The sequence below is a fragment of the Gavia stellata genome, unplaced genomic scaffold (assembly GCF_030936135.1).
Source record: "Gavia stellata isolate bGavSte3 unplaced genomic scaffold, bGavSte3.hap2 HAP2_SCAFFOLD_197, whole genome shotgun sequence".
NCBI lineage: Eukaryota > Metazoa > Chordata > Aves > Gaviiformes > Gaviidae > Gavia > Gavia stellata.
The window spans coordinates 72,740-82,898 of record NW_026777206.1 but is presented as its reverse complement, the minus strand read 5'-3'; positions in this window follow the sequence as shown (position 1 = coordinate 82,898).

Genomic DNA, 10,159 nt, shown 5'->3' with positions numbered 1-10,159 from the left:
GCTGACATCTGAAAAGTTGCCTATTCTGAGGGGAATTTTTGAAAGAGTGATTAAAGGTGAGGAGGATCCATCAACGCTGGTTGATGAAGCAGTGGAGGACTACTATGCATGCCTCTTTTGAGTTGAAAGCTAGCCGGGACTTGAAACACCAAAGGGCCAGCAGGACTTGCTCTTCTGAACCACCCAAGGAGTGGATGGAGGGCCAAAAGGCGGGGGCAGTTTCTGCGATTCCAGCAGCTGTTTTACCTAGGTAAGAGGAAAACTGGCCGGTATTATCCTGGATGATGTAGAATCCCTGAGGTGCGGCATCCCGTTAGACGAGGTACACATACATGGTGTTCAAGTCGAGATGGGAATCGCCAGGAACATTCAAGGGCCTAGGTGCGTTCAGATCTTCTGGTCGAGCCGACAACTCGGCATTCGAAGCCATGATCACGGCAAAAGAAATCTCTAAGAATATCAAAGAGATGAGTAAGAACACAGCACCAGGACCAGATGGGCTAAGTTTAAGGGATCTTGTTAAACTAGATCCGCATTGTATCCAACTCATGGAACTGTTCAATCTATGGCTGGTATATGGCAATATACGGGACACGGTAAGAGAATGTCGGACAGTATAAGTATCAAAATACGCATTACCGGAACGTCCGAATGACATCAGTGATTGGCGTCCAATTACTATCAGATCAACCATCTTGAGGTTATTCTCAAGGATTTTAACAGCAAGGTTGACCAAGGCATGTCCCCTTAATCCATGACAAAGGGGGTTTATAAGGTCGTCAGGATGTGCGGAAAATTTAAAACTGTTACAACTTTTAATTCGAAGCGCAAAAAGGGAACATCGACCCCTGGGAGTAATCTTTGTTGATTTAGCAAAAGCCTTTGACACTGTGAGCCATTCTCACATCATTATGGCTCTTAAACAGAAGGGCATGGACAATCATATTATTGCCCTAATTACAGACTTATAATATCAATACTCAAATTGATTTAAAGAATGAACAGTCGGATCCCATTGGGATTGGTGTAAAACAAGGGGATCCGATGTCTCCGATTTTATTCAACTTCTCTGTGGGCCCCTTACTGTATAAATTGGAAGAGCAAGGGAAGGGTTACCAGCATTGTGCAAAAAATCTAACAACTATGGCCTTTGCTGACGATCTGGTACTGCTGAGTGGATCATGGGAGGGAATGCAAAGGAATATTGACATTTTGGAGGTCTTTTGTGAACTTACTGGCCTCAAGGCACAAGGGGAAAAGTGCCACGGCTTTTACGTTCAGCCCACTAAAGAGTCTTACACAATCAATGACTGTCCTTCATGGACGATTAATGGCACTCCCCTCAATATGATAGAACCAGGTAGTTCTGAAAAGTACCGGGGTGTATGTATTGATCCATGGATTGGAATAACAAAACCAGAATTACTGGAGAGAGTGAAAGATTGGCTACATCGGATTGGAAGGGCCAGGTTAAAACCATTGCAGAAAGTTGACATCTTGAAGGGTTATACTATTCCACATGTTACAGGGCATCTTGAAAAACAAGGGTTAAAAGTAAGAAAGAAGAATGTAAAGAAGATACTTCGTAACAACTGCGCCTGGCACTTAGACATATTAGAGATAAAGACTGTCTTCACTGGCTCTCTGCTAACTAGCAAGAACGATTAGCACAAGGACAAATCATAGAAAAATAGAATGGACTGCCAAAATAGTGCCCTAGAGGTAACTTGTCTCATTATAATCTCATTATAATACTAAGAAACACACCTCCTAGCTCGAAAAGCCCCAACCCAATTAAGCCCCCTACTCTCTGAGCATGCGTGGTGAATTAAAAGAGAACTGTAACTTTAAGATGAAGTAAGAAAAGTATTAACCAATAGTTAATTCAGGGGTAGAACCAGGAGGCGTAACTAACTTTGTTAACTGTTTTAAATGCCTGTCATGATTTTAACCCTGTGTGCAAGCTTTGAGGAGAAATCCCCTTGTACCTGGCACCGCAATAAACATGCCTGTTTTATAACTCTTTGTGAGTTGTGAAGTTTGTTTCCACGTGTCACACGCCTGATGTACTTGGCAGATCAGACTGACGTAAACGCCACGTACCTAGAAACCCTTGATTTGGCGATTCGAGCAGCCGTCAAGGAACGGTTACATCTTCCAGCAAGTACCTGTGTTGCCATCTTGTACTCTAGTACTCGGGATGGAGGCCTGGGCATCACCAGACTGGTAGGATTGATTCGCAGTGTACAGGCTCGAGGACTTGATAGGATTGTGGAGTCTTCAGATGAAATAAGGGAAATTGCTCAAAAGGAGGGAATCGAAAAGGAATTTGAGAGGTGGTGGATCACAGTGGGAGGTGATAAAGAAAAGATTCCATCTGTTTGGGACCCCAAAGCAGTCATGGTAATAATATCTGAAGAATGAGGTGAGATTGAAGTAGGCTCAGAATGGGAAGTGCCCACTCTGAAAGTCATCTTTCTGAGACCCTGCAATTGGTGGAAACAGGAGTTTTTGAAATGGACCAAACTAGTGTCCCAGGGTCGTGGTATTTCCAACTTTGAGAAGTATAATATCAGTAATAAATTGGATAGAACATTACAGAGGCATTCCTCCCAGGAAGCTCATTACAGCTTTACAGTTGAGGGCAAATATCTACCCTACAAGGGAATTCTTGGTAAGGGGTAGACAAGAAATGCAAATCAGACAATGTCAGCATTGTCAGGCGGAAAACAACAGCTGCTCGCATATAATTGGCTATTGCCCCGCAGTGTGGGAATCAAGAATTAAAAGACACAACCAACTATGCAATCTACTGGTTGAGGAAGCAAAAAAGACAAGACTGGATGATATTGCAGGAACCGCTGCTGAGAGATGATCAAAATGAATTATACAAACCAGACCTGATATTCGTTAAAGAAAATCGGGCAACTGTAGTGGATGTTACAATCAGATATGAAAGTAAAATAACGTCACTGGCAGATGCAGCAGCGGAAAAAGTAAAGAAGTATCAACATCTTAAAAACGAAATCCAGGAAGTGACAGATGCCGTTACTATAAAATTTATGGGATTTCCATTAGGTGCACGTGGAAAGTGGTATCACGGCAATTATGAATTATTAGAAAGTTCGGGACTCTCCACTTCCCGACAGGATAAGGTTGCTCAATGCATGTCAAATGGAGCCCTAGTCACTTCAGTAAACATCATACGTATGTTAGCGAGTCAAAGAAGGATTATTGTAAGATCTTAAAAGTATAGTGGACTTTGATGTTAAAATTGAAAATTGAAATAAATTGATCTGTTGGGGGATTAAGGGGGGGAATGGTCAGAGTGGCGATATTTTCACCGGTGGCTGGGACAGTATGTAGGAATGAAACTTTTTGGGACTCCTATTCATGACGCAACATTTACTCAAAGATAAGGACAATAATTACTGGCCTTTACCTGGGTGGACAGGCCACCTGTATTTAACTTGGAAAAGGAACGTATATAGTATTATATATGTTCGATAAATAGCCAAATACCTCGTCATCTAATTAGTGACATGCACGAATGGATGAACGAGATTCCCACTGTCCCTACCTACTCTCCAGCGAAACCACAGCCAAGAGAACGGGCTTGGTGGAATCAGCGGGGAAGGAAGACCCTGTTGAGCTTGACTCTAGTCTGGCGCTGTGAAGAGACATGAGAGGTGTAGAATAAGTGGGAGGCTGGGCGCACTTACCCGGTGAGGCGGGCTGGCGAGCCCCAAGGGGGGCTCTCGCTTCTGGCGCCAAGCGCCCGGCGCGCGCCGGGTGCAACCCGCTCCAGGGACAGCGGCAGGTGGGGAGTTTGACTGGGGCGGTACACCTGTCAAAGTGTAACGCAGGTGTCCTAAGGCGAGCTCAGGGAGGACGGAAACCTCCCGCGGAGCAGAAGGGCAAAAGCTCGCTTGATCTTGATTTTCAGTACAAATACAGACCCTGAAAGCGGGGCCTCACGATCCTTCTGGCTTTTTGGGTTTTAAGCAGGAGGTGTCAGAAAAGTTACCACAGGGATAACTGTCTGGTGGCAGCCAAGCGTTCATAGCGACGTTGCTTTTTGATCCTTCGATGTCGGCTCTTCCTATCATTGTGAAGCAGAATTCACCAAGCGTTGGATTGTTCACCCACTAACAGGGAACGTGAGCTGGGTTTAGACCGTCGTGAGACAGGTTAGGTTTACCCTACTGATGAGGTGGTGTTGCAATAGTAATCCTGCCCAGTACGAGAGGAACCGCAGGTTCAGATCTCTGGTGCGTGCGCTTGGCTGAGGAGCCACTGGCGCGAGGCTACCATCTGCGGGCTTATGACTGAACGCCTCTAAGTCAGAATCCCGCCTAGACGTAGCGATACTGCAGCGCTGCCCGCGCTTTGGTGGGCTTGTGATAGCCAGTCGTCTGCCCCGCACCTGCGGGGCTGGTCCAGTGCGAAGCGCCGCTCGTGGTCAGGGATCGGAAGGGCTGATGAATGCAGCGCCGCCTCTCCCCTGTCGCGTACCACATGATCGTGGGGCACCAGGAACGAAATCATTCATAGTCGACCTGATTCTGGGTCAGGGTTTTGTACGTAGCAGAGCAGCTCCCTCGCTGTGATCTATTGAGAATCAGCCCTCGACACAAGCTTTTGTCGTCGCCGGCGGGGAGGGGGCTCACGCCGCCGCCACCCAAAAGAGGAGGGGGGCTGCACGCGCGCGTACCCCCACCGGCGTCCCGGCCGGGCACTATGTGGGCTCCGGGCCCTGGCGGCCAGCCGGTGATGTGGGCGGCCTTCTCCCACTGCCGGGGTAGACCTGGCCACCCTGCCCACACTCGGTACACCAGCCTGCTCTGCCCGGTGTCGAGGTACACCTGGCCTCCCTGTCCGAACTGCGACGAGCCGGCTGCCCGGTGCAGGGTAGAGCTGGCCGCCCTGGCCGCTGCCGTGGTAGACCTGGCCTCCCTGCTAGCACCCTGGGTATGTCAAGTCAGCATTGATTTGTTGTTGGCAGCCAATGATGGCTGGATTACAAACTGTTACGGTTCGAGCCTTTCGCGCGTTGGCATTTGGTGAGAATCTCAGTTAACGCTCTCGCTAGCCAATTAATGAGTTACCATCCGCTCAGCATTTGTCAGCTTTGGGGATTGTCACCATTCCTCGCTTCGCTGAGCCTTTAGCCTCTATCAGCAGTCAGTCGTCAGTCCCTTACTGTGCCTGACGCACGTGTCGGATGGGGTGGCTCCATTCCCGATCCAGAACTCATCGTCGACTGATGGAAGGCCTCGTGAGTGATGGGATCATCATCCAGCTGATGTTAATTCATTCCTGTAAGAGTCAATCTGCAACTCTCCATCAATCGTTAATTGAGCTATCCATCTCTTTGGATGTTTATGTTCTTGTCTCTTTCTTTTTTGTTTTGTGGGGTTCTTCCGTTAAGGGGGGGTCGGTTTTTCTTGCAGTGGTTTGCAGTGGTTTTTGTGGGTTTGTTGGGGTTTTTTTTGCTTGGTTTCTGGTTTTGGAAGGTCCCTGGCAGCTGAGGCTGGCTCAGCCAGGCATCCTCGGGGATGAGGAGGTGCACACACATTCCCCCCCACCCCCGCCCCCAACACACGGGCCCGGCCCAAAACCCCCCTGCCCACGGCCCCACGCATGCACACACCCCACCCAAACAGGTCCCCGGCTCGAACCCTTCGCCCACCCTCACAAGCGCACACGTGCGTGCACACGCGGCACCCCCACCCGACCCCAACCCTCCGACCGCGCAGTCCACCACCACCCCGACACGTGGGCTGCGGACAGGCCCGCGCCCCCCACCCCCGCCAGCGCGTTTGCCACCTCAAGGAAAGAAGCCGGGGGACTTTAGGACCCGGCGGCGTCCCCGCCGGCGCCCTGCCCGGGCGAGACAGGGCAGTCCCGGCGGCGCAGCGCTCTCGAACCCCGGCTGCCGCGCCGCTGCGCCCTGCCCTGCCCTGCCCGTGCCCCGGCTCCCGCCCGACCTTCTCACTCACTCGCTCACCCCCTCAGTCGCTCGCCCTGATGCGCGCCCGCCCGCCCCCGCCGCCGCTTGAAAACCACACGAACGCGGCGGGGGGACGCGGCGCCGCGGAGAGAAGAAAAAAAAAACCCCGACCCGCCCCACACAGAAATCCTCGCCCGCTCCTGCGCCGGCCTCGCTCCCTGCCGCTGCCGCCGCCGCTGCTGCCGGCGCGACCGAGCGCGGGGCCGCCCGCCGGCGCGGCGGGAACTGCCGCCCTTTCCCCGCGGGCGGGGGCCCCGTTGCCGGGCAGCGGGGGGCGCGCGCCTGCACGGGGCGCGCGGCTGCGGAGCCCCCCCGCTGCTCCGGGGCGCCGGAGAGTCTGCGATCGGGGGGGCCGCACCCAACGGCCGGCGGGGTTGGAACTGCAGCGCAGGGCGGGGGGTGTCCGCGAGCGCGTGTGTGGCGGCGGGCGGCGTCTGCAGGGTCGCGGGTCCGTACTCTGACGTACTGATTTCGTGACGAAAACTGAGTCAAAAGCAAATAACAAAGATGGCACGGAAAACAAAGAGAACGAAAACAAAACGACCCCCCCGGACCCCGCCAGCCGGGGGTGTGGGGGGCACTTCTCCCCTTGTGTTTCGAGAGGTTCTGTAAGAGACCCACAGTCCAGGTGCTTAACAAAACACTGCTGCATCGTTCATACCCTGGTAGTCACCACACACCGTGCCCCACTGGCCCCTGTGTTTCACCTCCGCTCGCCCAGCACTGCACCTGCTGCCCATCCACCAGCCTCACCTCCGCAGCCCCTCAAGCACCAAAGGGGAAAAAATTATGAGTGGACTGCAGACGGGTATTGGTACCCAATTAATCTCTGGAAAACATCACACTTGCTTCTGTTTTCCCTTGGGAGAACAACCCCAAACAAGGTCTGAAGCCTGGACAGTGAAAACATCTTGCCATTTAGACATATATCTGTACAAGGAGTAACACCTCTGCTGAGAAGGACCTGAGACAACAGCAGATACCTGGTTGAACAGCAGGTGACACAGATCACAGCACTGATCACAGATAAGGCAAACCCTGTCCGCATGCGTTAGAGCATGGGGCATTAAAATCACCACACTTCTTCAAAGCTTCCAGCTCCAGCCCTGACAAGCAGCAACCCCCTCTTCATTCGGGACTCCACATCTTTGCCATGAACATTCACTTACACCGATTGCAGCCAGAGATGCCATGGCCCACACAACTGTTGACCACAGTCCTGCTGTTTTGATACACTCTCTGTTTGCCAACGGAAGCCTGCAGACAGCAAAAAACCAACACAACACAACGCTACAACCACCCAGAAAAGCCCCTGTGATATGAAAGAACAAATGAACTGGACAGAGCTGCAGACAGACAGACATAACCCACTGCAAAGTCTGGCCTACATGCTCAGGTAAGCTCCAGACAGACCACAAGACTAATGTGACAGTCCAGGGAATATTAAAGCAGAAGACAAATACTCACAATGGACAGCAAGACTATTTAGAAATTATGCCTCCTCTGATACTGCCAAGACAAATCTGGTGAGAAGACTGCCTACCCAAAAAGAGGAATCCCCACCACAGAGTGAATGTCATTAACATGGCTTGGATGGGTGCACTCTTTGCTGAGTAAAAAACTGGCTGGATGGCCGGGCCCAAAGGGTTGTGGTGAATGGAGTTCAGTCCAATTGGCAGCCAGTCACAAGTGGTGTTCCATAGGGCTCAGTATTGGGGCCATATCAATGAGCTGGACGAGGGGATCGAGTGCACTCTCTGTAAGTTGGCAGATGACACCAAGTTGGGCGGGAGTGTTGATCTGCTCGAGGGTAGGAAGGCTCTGCAGAGGGATCTGGACAAACTGGATCGATGGGCCGAGGCCAACTGTATGAGGTTCATCAAGGCCAAGTGCCGGGTCCTGCACTTGGGTCACAACAACCCTTTGCAACGATATAGGCTTGGGGACGAGTGGCTGGAAGGCTGTCCGGCGGAAAAGGACCTGGGGGTGTTGACCAACAGCCCGCTGAATATGAGCCAGCAGTGTGCTCAGGTGGCCAAGAAGGCCTGTATCAGAAACAGTGTGGACAGCAGGACTAGAGAAGTGATTGTCCCCCTCTACTCGGCACTGGTGAGGCCGCCCCTCGAATACTGTGTTCAGTTTTGGGCCCCTCACTACAAGAAGGACATCGAGGTACTGGAGTGTGTCCAGAGAAAGGCAACGAAGCTGGTGAGGGGTCTGGAGCACAAGCCTTATGAGGAGCGGCTGAGGGAACTGGGGTTGTTCAGCCTGGAGAAGAGGAGGCTGAGGGGACACCTTATTGCTCTCTACAATTACCCGAAAGGGGGTTGCAGAGGGGTGGGTGCTGGTCTCTTCTCCCAACTGACAAGAGAAAATGGCCGCAAGTCGCTCCAGGGGAGGCTTAGATTGAATATTAGGAAAAACTTGTTCACTGAAAGGGTTGTCAGACACTGGAACAAGCTGCCCAGGGAGGTGGTTGAGTCACCATCCCTGGAGGTTTTTCAAAGACATGTGGATGAGGCACTTAGGGACATAGTTTAGCAGCGGACTTAGCAGGGTTAGGTTTATGGTTGGACTTGATGTGGAATGATTGCTGGAGGTAATTTAGGAATTAAATTTATATTAAAGGTACAGCGTTGAAGGTACAGCATTGAAGAAATCTTCAGGGTGGAATGTGGCGAATATGCAAGGAATCCATCCCACAGAAGTTCCCTAGGCAACCTTAGATGTTGGCAACACCAGGGGAGCTTGGTGCGCTGACTCTAAGAGAAACTACACGGAGGGTGGAGCGGAGTGAAGACACCGCGGCCAGGCTCTGTGATAAGACGGGAACTGGAAGTTACTATGGAACTGACAAGCTGCATATTTACCACCCTGAGCTGCATATTTACCACCCTGAGCCAACAGTCTGTCATTTTTTGACAAAATACTATCCTTTGGGTGAACTTTGCTCATTATAATACCAGAAAACACACCTCCATCCCAAAGCTACCCACCTCCAAGGTGCGACCACCCCTCACTGAGCTTGCGCTCTGAATTTTTCTTAGTCTATACCTTTAAAAGTAGACGAGAAACTTTTACACCAATTACAATAGAGGTATGTATGACTAGAGTCACTCAAGCTCCACCTGTAAGGACAAATAATATAAAAATGGCTTAGGAGAGGAAGGATGCCAGGGAAGATACCATCGCAGACCACCTTTGACACCTGGGATCAGTCGACGGGCTGAGCCTCTCTTCCCCCCCACAGGGACGCCTTTGGGTAAGATCCGAACACTTGGTTATACCGAGTGCTTCCCCGGGAAACTTAGAAATCTCTATAGAGTTGCTTTATAACTTAACGCGTTTGTAGCCAGGCTATATTACTCACATTCTTGGTATCTGCACATGCTTTGCAAGCAGTAATTTTATCACCGGCAATCCAAAAGAACTTGTGTATCTGTTGCTTCAATAAACTGCACTATTCACTAATCTAGCCGTGAGAGTTCTCATTGAACGCCACCAAATCCCTTAAGTGTGGCCGTGCTAGTTCATGGAACGCGACTAGACTGAAAGTGTGCAGTGTTACGAGTGTATCCGTAATCGTGAGAGTTCAATACATTGAACGCGACCGGGCTTGTAACATCCTGGCGGTGTTACGAGTGTATCCGTAATCGTGAGAGTTCAATACATTGAACGCGACCGGACTTGTAACACAGAAAAATCGGGCATCACTCAGAATCTAAGCCTAGCCGCCCCCAGCCCCTCTGATATCTGAGGACAAGCTGGAACGCAAGGGGGTTTATTTTATGCCAAATTGCCTTGCCCTTTAACGCGACACTTGATGATATTAAAGGTCTTTTCCAACCTAAACAAATCTACAAGATGTACAAAGATCTGCAAGAGGAGAAAGAAACATTAGAAACCCTCAACCTGACACAACGATAGCTTTAACTCTTAAACCAGACACAGAAGATGTTTCTATGAACTTCTGATCCTAGCTTTTAAGAACAAAAATGCACGCTTTAGACAATTATGATTGATTGGAAGAAATCACACTACACAATCCGAATGCCACTTCAAAGAGGATTTAATATTTAAGCAAGCTGGGAAGGGATTTTGTCAGCCAGGAATCCATCAGCAAGCACTTGAATCTTTAAGGGAACC